The sequence below is a fragment of the Propithecus coquereli genome, unplaced genomic scaffold (genome assembly GCF_000956105.1).
Source record: "Propithecus coquereli isolate 6110/MARCELLA unplaced genomic scaffold, Pcoq_1.0 Scaffold184, whole genome shotgun sequence".
Lineage (NCBI taxonomy): Eukaryota > Metazoa > Chordata > Mammalia > Primates > Indriidae > Propithecus > Propithecus coquereli.
This window is the reverse complement of record NW_012143190.1, coordinates 4,961,834-4,971,896: the sequence shown is the minus strand read 5'-3', so window position 1 is coordinate 4,971,896 and position 10,063 is coordinate 4,961,834. Positions and strand designations below refer to the sequence as shown.

The 10,063-nt window shown below is 41.5% G+C and overlaps 1 pseudogene; it reads right to left on the bottom strand.

Annotated features, from left to right (window-relative positions):
• Positions 1 to 4,328: 4,328 nt before the first annotated feature.
• Positions 4,329 to 7,617, bottom strand: LOC105808938 (annotated as a pseudogene).
• Positions 7,618 to 10,063: the final 2,446 nt, after the last annotated feature.

Below are 10,063 nucleotides of genomic sequence, written 5' to 3'. Positions count from 1 at the left end.
AGATGATATCTCATTGTGGTTTTGATTTGCATTTCCCTGATGATTAGGTAAATGCTAAAAGAATGATGTAGTTATAAAACATTATTTTTGGGATGACAATAGTAAAAATTATGTTGTACCAACCAGAAAGGTATCACTCAAACCCAGTCTTGAGGACACTTTGGACAGACCCAAGCTGAGAGAATTCTATAAATTACCTAACCTGTACAATTCAAAAATGATAACCACAAGAAAGGCAAATGAAGCCTGAGGAACCATTCCAGAGTTAAGATGATTAAAAAAGCTATATCAGGGCTGGGCTCAGTGGCTCATGCCTGTAATCCTAGCACTATGGGAGGCCGAGGTGGGTGGATCTCTCAAGGTCAGTAGTTCGAGACCAGCCTGAGCAAGAGCGAGACCTCGTCTCTACTAAAAATAGAAAGAAATTATTTGGACAACTAAAAATCTATATAGAAAAAATTAGCTGGGCGTGGTGGCACATGTCTGTAGTCCCAGCTACTCGGAAGGCTGAGGCAGTAGAATTGCTCGAGCCCAGGAGTTTGAGGTTGCTGTGAGCTAGGCTGATGCCACGGCACTCTACTCCGGCAATAGAGTGAGACTCTGTCTCAAAAAAAGAAAAAGAAAAAGAAAAAAAAAAAATCACCGGGGCAAGTGAAGAAATTGGATTATGTACTAGATTAAATAATTGTATAAATATTAAATTTCCTGAATTAATAACTGTACTGTGGTTATCTAAACGTATATCCCTGTTCTTAGGAAATAGAGTAGGGACATGACATCTGCAACTTTCTCTCAAATTATTCAAAACCATAAAACAAAAAAAAATTGTTTACACATAGGAGGACATAAGATAGAGGGAGAAGAAAAAAAGAAAGTGGGGGAAAGGGAAGGAAAGGGAGAGGGAGGGAGGGAAGAATAGAAATTGATATACTATAATGTGGAAAATATTAAATTCAGTGAATATGGGTAAAGGGTAAACAGAGAGTTTTGTAGTCTTTTTTGTTTTGTTTTGTTTTGAGACAGGGTCTTGCTTTATTGTCTAGGCTAGAGTACAGTGGCATGATCATAGCTCACTGCAGCCTTATACTCAAGTGATTTTCCTGGGCTCAAGTGATTCCCCTGCCTCAGCCTCTCTAGTAGCTAGGACTACAGGTGCGGAACACCATGTCCAGCTAATTTTTAAATTTTGTAGAGACAGGGTTTTGCTATGTTGTCCAGGCTGGTCTTGAACCCCTATTCTCAAGCAATCCTCCCGCCTCAGCCTCCCAAAGTTCTGGGATTATAGGTATGAACCACTATGGTGGTTGATAGTTCCTTTTAATTTTTTTTTATTTCTATTAGTTTAAGTTTTTTTTTCAAAATAAAAATTTAAATTGAGGCCGGGCGCGGTGGCTCATGCCTGTAATCCTAGCTCTCTGGGAGGCTGAGGTGGGTGGATTTTTTGAGGTCAGTAGTTCGAGACCAGCCTGAGCAAGAGCGAGACCCTGTCTCTACTAAAAATTAGAAAGAAATTAATTGGACAACTAAAAATATATAGAAAAAAATTAGCCAGGCATGGTGGTGCATGCCTGTAGTCCCAGCTACCCGGGAGGCTGAGGCAGGAGGATCGCTTGAGCCCAGGAGTTTGAGGTTGCTGTGAGCTAGGCTGATGCCATGGCACTCACTCTAGCCAGGGCAACAGAGTGAGACTCTGTCTCAAAAAAAAATTTAAATTGAAAAGCATGGATACATCCATTTGTTTAAAAATGCAACAAATAAATGAATGAATGAATGAATAAGTAAATAAAATGTCTGAGCACAGTAGTTCACATCTGTAATCCCACAACTTTGGGAAGCTGAGGCTGGAGGATTACTGGAGTCCCACAGTTTGAGGCTAGCTTGAGCAACAGAGGGAGACCTCATCTCTACAGAAAAAAAAAGAAAAAAAAGAAAAGAAAAAGTATTTAAAAGATTAGCTGGGCATGGTGGTATGGGCACCTGTAGTCCCAGCTACTCAGGAAGCTGAGGGAGGAGGATCACTTCAGCCCAGGATTTTGAGGCTGCAGTGAGCTGTGATCTTACCACTGCACTCCAGCCTAGGCATAAGAGTAAGACCATGTCTCTTAAAAAAAAAATGCAAAAAATAGAACCCATGCACATCATATATTTACAAAATATACATAAAATTCCTCTGGCCGATACACAATGATACCACAGGTGCCTCTGCATAGGGAGGGGTAGCAACACAGTGAAGAAACAGGGATCTAAGTAGAGTGTCTGTATAATTTATCATCCAAACTAATACATTTCTGAGAGAAAGAAGGGGTCTATTCATAATTATGCCAGGACAATGATTTAAGCCTGGATCTGTACCAGGCAAAGCAGGATACATGGCCATCAGGGGTGGACAGCAGACTTCTCACTGTTTATTTATTTGTATAATTTAATATTTTAGCTATGTGAATATATTAGTTATTCAGATATATAAACAAATATAGGCATATATTAATATAATAAGATAAAAAATCACCTAAATATTTATAAATATAATGAACATTAGAAACTGGAAAAATATTGAAATATCCTCACAATGGAACTTAAAGTAGCTATTTAAAGAATTAAATAGGTCCAGTCTATGTGTACCACCAAAAGTATAAAACTAAACATCTATACTTCTTTCAGAATCCAACATTTTCTCACCAACTCCACTGACCTGAGCCATCATTTTCACTTAGATTAGTCATCTGCCTCTCCCTGTCAACCGTCCTTATAAGTGATTTGTTAAAATTCATACAAAAGGAAGGACTCCAAGAATGCAGTTTTTAAAACTTCATGGAGTAAGACAGAACCAAAATGGGAGCAAAGGAAGCAGGTATGGAGCCAGAGAAGTGCCTGGGGGTAGGGTAGTGGCAATCCTACTTTTAAGAAGCAAAGAATTGTAAGATACATATAGGTGCTTTTTCTGTGATTGGCATAAAACACTAGAAATGTTCTTTCTCCTATGGGCCCCTTATAAACTAATAAACAACATATGTACCATGCATTAGGAGGCATCGGTAGAAAGGAAAAAAATAGAGGTTGAAACTTTAGCTTCTCCTCTCTCAACCCTAAATAACTTTAGTATGAACCTTCACACATAATTCTATTTAACTCAACAGAGAAAATAATCATATGAGTTTTGCCCTTATTGTGTTCACAGTCCAATAGAAAACTGGACTCAGCTAATGGAATATGGAGTTAAGTAGACAGGAAAAATCACCACAGCTAAACCAGAGGCCTCAATCCCCGCCCAAATCTTCTGCCACACAGGCAGGCACTTATCTTCACTTGTCACTTTTCACATTGCTGAATGTAAGTATCTACTCTGCCCAGGATGGGTTCAAGAAGACTTGGTTGGGGTGAGGAGTACTGTCTCTTTTTCTCCTGCCCACATAGTTTCCAAGAGGATTGAAGGAGTTTGGGAATTGCCACCCCAAAATATGCCTCTTTGGTATGCTGATTATTTTGAACTCAGGGCTCTTTGGGAATGGTGGATGCAGGTAAAGGATTTCTGTAAACTTCTTTTACATGCCAAAAAACATGCCTCAAAAGGAATTTAATTTTTTTTTTTTTTTTTTAAGGAACAACATTTATTCCTTTTCCAAATGTTACAGTAAAACCAAGTGGAAGAGAACGGCAGTTAGGAAAAAAAGTAGAAATCTGGGGTTTGGCCATTAAAAGTCATTTACAACAATGGGAGAAAAAAAAAAGTTGTTTCACATTACAGCTACCCTCCCAACCCCCTTAAAGCCTAATACTTGCTTACCAAGTCAAAAAAGAGACACAGTTGATTCACAAGCTGGAGATTTGAGCTTGAGTAAGACATTTATAAAAACCTAGACAGGGGCAGTGTCCTCCCCAGCCCAGGTGCCACTAGGCACAGCACAAGAGACTAAAAACTCAACAGGGAGAAAGGCTGGACACTCAAGGTTTGGGAGTAAAAGCACCCCACTCCTGGCTTAGGGATTTGGGGAGTAGGGTAAACAAAACCTATTTGGAAAATAATTGGGGAAGAAAACCAACAATTGTCTTCTGCAGGGGTGGGACCAGGGAGGGCGGGCCAGGGACAGGAGCATTTCACATCATCAACCTAACTTGGGAAGCTGTAAGGGACCATCTTCAACTGGTCTTAAGAGGATGACCAGAGGGGCTGATAGGAGAATCCACAGGAGAGAGAGGAGGAGAGGGGATGTGGCTGGGAGAGGGCAACTGCCCCTTCCTTTCTGGGCACAGGAAGGCAGCCAGGGAACCAGGTCCAGGCAGTGACCTCACAAGGACAGCACAGTTTTAGCAGCTTAAAGATCATCCAGCTACTCATTCTGCTCAGTGCTGGCCGGTGTAGGGCCACTCTCCAGCCGGGAGGGAGTGGACGGCTCTGCAGCCTGGGCCCCTGCCTCTTCTCCTGTGTCTCTTCCCTTGGAGGCAGCACCAGCCTCTTCCCTCTTGGCCTGGGGCTCCTGGCTCTCAGGGGTGGCGACAGTCTTCCCTTCCTGGGCAGTGCCCTCTTAACTGCAGGCACGAATCTCCCCCTGCTTCTGCTCTTCCCCTCTGGGTGAGGAGGCAGAAGAATCACCCCTACCCTCCTTCCGATTTTTATTGAAAGAAAGGCCACTCAATTTGATAGGCTTCTTGAGAGAGAATTTCTTCTTCTTGGGGATCTCCTTGGGGGCGGCCTCCCCCTTGGCCTCAGCACCCTGGCTAGCGGGTGCTGGCTCGACGGCATCGCCTGTGGCCTGGCTGCCTCATCTGTTCCGTTCACGGGAGGCGATTCCCCTTCACCCTTGGGGGATAAGTCTCCATTACTTTTCACCTAGCCGTTCTCCTGGCCGTTGGCCTTCACGGGGGAAGTGCCTGCTGCCTCCTAGGTGGTCACGTCTTCTTGGGGAGCCTTGGAGCTATGGCTGCCCAGGATGGGGGGGCGTCTGCTGGGGGGCGCCTGGAACCGCCCTGGGCTTGCGCCGCAGGGGATAGTAGGACAGGGTCGGCTTGGCTGGCAGAGGGGTGGGGCTGGCGCCTGAAGGGGAGTGATGTGTGGGGGGGGAAACCGAGCTGCACCCCCGCTCCGCGGCCAACTCACTAGCTACGCCCGCCACCTCTCCACTCTGCGCCGGAATGCCAAAAGGACCTTAATTGTCATGAATTCCTTCCTCAGGAATCTCATGAACCAAGGAAGATTGACTCATGTCACAGGAGAGAAGAATAGAAGTGGACACCAAGTCCAAACAGACTTTGTCACAGAGTGTCACCTATTCCTCTGAGGATCCATTCATCTTTCCTCAAAATCATTTATTCTCCCCCAAGTTGTCTACCTCCCTCTCCTCTCTCCCCTATGAAGAGGGTATACAAGCTTTTAAATATCACTGGATTTGGGACTATTCAAGTTTCTTTGATGTAATACCCTGTCGCCTATAATAAATTTGTATGCCTTTTCTCCTATTAATCTGCTTATTGTGGGCCAGGCATGGTGGCTCATCCCTATAATCCTAGCACTCCAGGAGGCTGAGGCAGGAGGATGGCTTGAGTTCAGTTTGAGACCAGACTCAGCAAGAGTGAGACCCCATCTCTACTAAAAATAGAAATAAGTTAGCTGGGCAACTAAAAATAGAAAAAATTAGGCAGGCCTGGTGGCACATGCCTGTAGTCCCAGCTACTCAGGAGGCTGAGGCAGGAAGGTCACTTGAGCCCAGGAGTCTGAGGTTGCTGTGAGCTAGGCTGATGCCACCGCACTCTAGCCCAGGCAACAGAGCAAGAGTCTGTCTGAAAAAAAAAAAAAATCTGCCTACTGTCAGCTTATTTCATAGACTCAATAATCAAACACTCAGAGGGTAGAGGGAATGTCTTCCCTCTGCCACAGGATAAATGTACTTTTTGAGAACACTGTTTCCTGTTTAATGCAAAAGTTTTAAAAACAAAAATATAAAATACAAGTAGAAAATAAACTAATCCTAAATTTATCACAGTGAACCCCACCAATTGAGAAGACCCCAGTGATCGCTTCCAAAAATAACCTGTCTTTCCTCTTCACAGGTAACCACTATCCTGACTTTTAAGACCACCTACTTCTGAATGTTATAGAGATGGGATCATATATTTTTGCCTGGATTATTTTGCTCAACATTATGTTTATGAAATTCATCAAGGTTTTTACGTGTAGCTAAAGTTCATTATTTTTTGTTGTATATATGAATTCCACTGAACTCATGTACAACCATTTAGTTACCTATTCTGAATTATTTCTATTTTGTGGCTATTACAAATAATGTTGCTATAAATATTTAAATACATATCTTTTCATAAACTGTGCATGTAATTTTCTGTGGTCTATACCACAAAGTGGAATGGTGGGTGGGTAATGTACACATAATTTTTGTAGGTAATGGTGGATAGTTTGCCAAAGTGGTTGGAAAAAGAGGTCAATATTGGGAAGGGACACCCAGTAGTTATGGGAGAGCCAAGAATCATTTACTTCTTTACTTGGGTATTAGCTTTATATATTTGTAAAGCAGTACTATGTTTTCTAAAGTGTTTTATGTTTATAGCTCACAATAAATAAAAAAGTTAAAAAAATAGTTCAGGGTTCCAGATAGTACACCTGAAATTTCTGGGTGTCGAGTCAGTGAAATGTTTAAAAAGGACTTGTATTATGAATGCCTTACTTAATACCCTAGCTCTGCCACTTCCTGTGTGAGGCCATTTAGCGTTCGGACATTTTTATCATCTGTAAAATAGAACATTCCATAGAAAGCAAGAAGAACAGTGGCTGACACAAAATGTCTGATACTCCATTGATGCTGAGTGATACCGATCACATTTACATCCTCTTGTTAGTCAAAACCCAACAATCCTAGGCTCTGCTCAATAGAAGAGCACAACTTTTTTTTTTGTTTTTTTTTTTTTTTCATTAAGAGACAGGGGTCTCCCTATGTTTCCCAGGCTGGTATCAAACTCCTGGCCTCCAGGATTCTCTTGCCTCAGCCACCCAAATTGTTGGAATTACAAGCATGAACCACTGGTGACTGCCTATAAGTAACCATTTTAATGGGCCAAGGAGTACCAGGAGTTGGCCTGCATGGCTGTGCCCTCCTCCTTTTCAGCATTGGTCATTTGACTGGCAAACACAAAGCAAGAAGCAGGTACTGTGACTCAGTTCCTACATGGTAACAGGCCAAGGGCAGATCATAGGGTCATTTACCAAGCCTTGGGCTGTTTGCATCCCTTGCCTGGGGGCCCTTTAAAAACATAACTTGGAGAAACTGGCCCGGCGTGTTGTCTGGATCACATTTCCTCCCACTCCCTTACCTGGAAAACAAGTTGATATCTTCTTAGAGTAATAGAAGGAAGACTCTTGTTGAATGCAGACCAACATGATCCTCAGGGTACTCTGCAGAAATAGTTTCTGGGAGGGGCTACAACTTCTCCAGGATCCTGTGTTTTTCTGGCAATAAGAGCATGCACCTGCTTCCTCTTGAATTCCCTGAATGATCCTCGGGCATGCTCTCTGCTCATCTGCTTAATGTCAATCTTCTTAACAAACATGGCTACACCTGAAGCTTTGACAAAGCTGAACTTATAGTTTAGCTTCTGTTGATCTTGGGTCATATCTGTTTCTGTAGTAAGGTGAGCCTTTCAGAAGAGCCTTGGACAACTGGAATATTGTAGCTGTCCTTGGATCTCTGCCACTTCCAGAATTTGTGAGTATCCCCACCAGGCAAATCATGAAACGTCCCTGTTTCATTAGTTAAATGTTCCGAGGTATGAGAGGAAGATAATATGCCTCTAGGGCACACTCTTTCAATCAGTGCCTACTTAGAAGGGCACCTGGGTAACTCTCCAAAACAAAAACTTAAACAACAGCTGACTTAGAACACAAACACAAAGCATTAGCCATCCAAATGCTCTCTGAGCTGAGCTCTGCTTCTGGAACTTGAGATTTGGGAGGCAGTCTAGTTCAGTGATTCTCAAAATATAATAAACATACAAATTACTGAAAGTCTTGTTAACATGTAGATTCTGGTTCAGTATGTCTGGAGTTGAATTTATGAGCCCTTGAAGAAGTCTGAGTATGTAAAGCACTAATTCATACATTGATAATGGGGCTTCCAATCTGTTCTCTCCTCGGTTTTGGTACATTGCACTGATTTTCTATAACTCAGGTTAGTGAACCCCAATCCCACTTTTCTCAAAGTGTGGTCCTTAGACAAGTCCTGGCACTTGTTAGAAATGCAAATTCTCAGGTCCCAAACCAGATCTTGTAAATTAGAAATCCTGGGATGAAGGTTTCACTTTGTGTTTTAGCGAGGCCCCAGATGATGTTAATGGCCACTCAAGTGAGGGAACCATTGCCTTTGCCAGAGGGATATAGCAGAGTCGAGCAAAATCACTAGAGAAAAGCAAGCACTGTATCCACAAGTGAGGAAAGAGTTAAATTATAAATTAAATTATAATTAAAATAACTTCTTAAACAATAAGACAAATGTTTCTGATTAAGAAAAAGTTTCATAACCATCTATACCAGCTGGAGGAGGTCATGGACTACACAGGGTATGCATGCAAGTGGAAGGTAAACATTTCTACTCCCATAAGAGAAAGTATCTTCAGTAGTAGTAAGGGCAGCAAGATCTGTAGAGGTGATTCTGGTGGAGGAGCATGTTCAAGAAATGTTGACTTCTAAGTTCCACTTATATATGCTGAGGTTGAGAATTACAAAGAGAAAAGATATAAGAAGTCATTCAAAATATAAGTATATAAATCTAGAAGTCATGCAAAATGTGCTTTGTGTTCTTTGGAAAGGGGAGATATAGGTGGAAGAGAAAGAACATTTTATAAATTCTTGATTTTTTTGCACCCTGAAAAAGATTTTTTGCTTGACCATGTTTTCCAGTCAGGCTCCTGAACCTTCTCCTAGGTTCATCTGTGGACTTTCTTGTAAAATTCGGTTTTAGCAAAGAGCCCCACTAAGTCAGTTTAACAAAAACTCCTCATCCTTGAATCTGATCAGGTTCCTCATCCTCCACCGTATCCTAGGTGATGTTCTGTCACCCTAGCCTTTCTTCAGCAAGAATGCAGTTAGGCTGGTTTATTCAGAGGCCCCCTTACCCTTGACGTTTTCTCTTGGTAATTTTCCATTCACAGATCCCTCACCCTGCCCCTTGCTATAAATTCCAATTTGCCCATGCTGTATTTGGAGTAGAGCCTAATCTTTCTCCCTTTGAAGTGGTCCCTATAGCTATCACCATGGTCACCCTTACTGTGCTTTAACAAGTATCATTTAATTTTTCTTTAACACATACATACACAATCCAAAAATAAACAGGTATATACTGATGTGTTATGCATGATATCTTTTATGATAAAATGTGTGGCACTGTGGCAAATTTGCTGTAAAAAGCTCTGTCTCTGGTCTCTGTCATTGGAGATATTTTTGTCAAAATGTGACAGACATATAGAATCAAAAGCAAACTTCTAATATATATTTACACACACAAACACATATACCATATACTTTTTTCTTTCCTTCTTCTTTTTTTTTTTTTTTTTGAGATAGGGTCTCACTCTGGCTCTGTCTCCAGGGCTAGAGTACAGTTGCATCATCATAGCTCACATCAACCTCCAACTCCTGGCTTCAAGGGATCCTCCCTCCTTTTTCTCCCAAAGTGCTAGCATTGCAGGTATGAGTCACACTGTGTCCTGCTAAACACATACACATCTTATAAAAGAAGTCTCATTTTAAAAAAAGGAATAAACTCTACAATCAAACTTAATGAAAAATATTTAAAGCATTTTGAAAAATATATTAAAGACGACACAGAAAGAATAATTTTAAAGTAAGCCCAATAAATTTGCTCATAGATGGCTTATGTAACCACAGAATTAATGCACAACTATTTTCATATTGTTCTATATAAATCAAAAGCTCCCTTTAGGTCACATTTGTAAAGCCAGAACCAAAAGAAAAAAGTAAAAGTTAACTAGGGAAAGTTGGATCTTTTAAAATCTGTATTATATAGGCTACACTGTTAAGAATGTACATGAAGCGGTGGCTCAC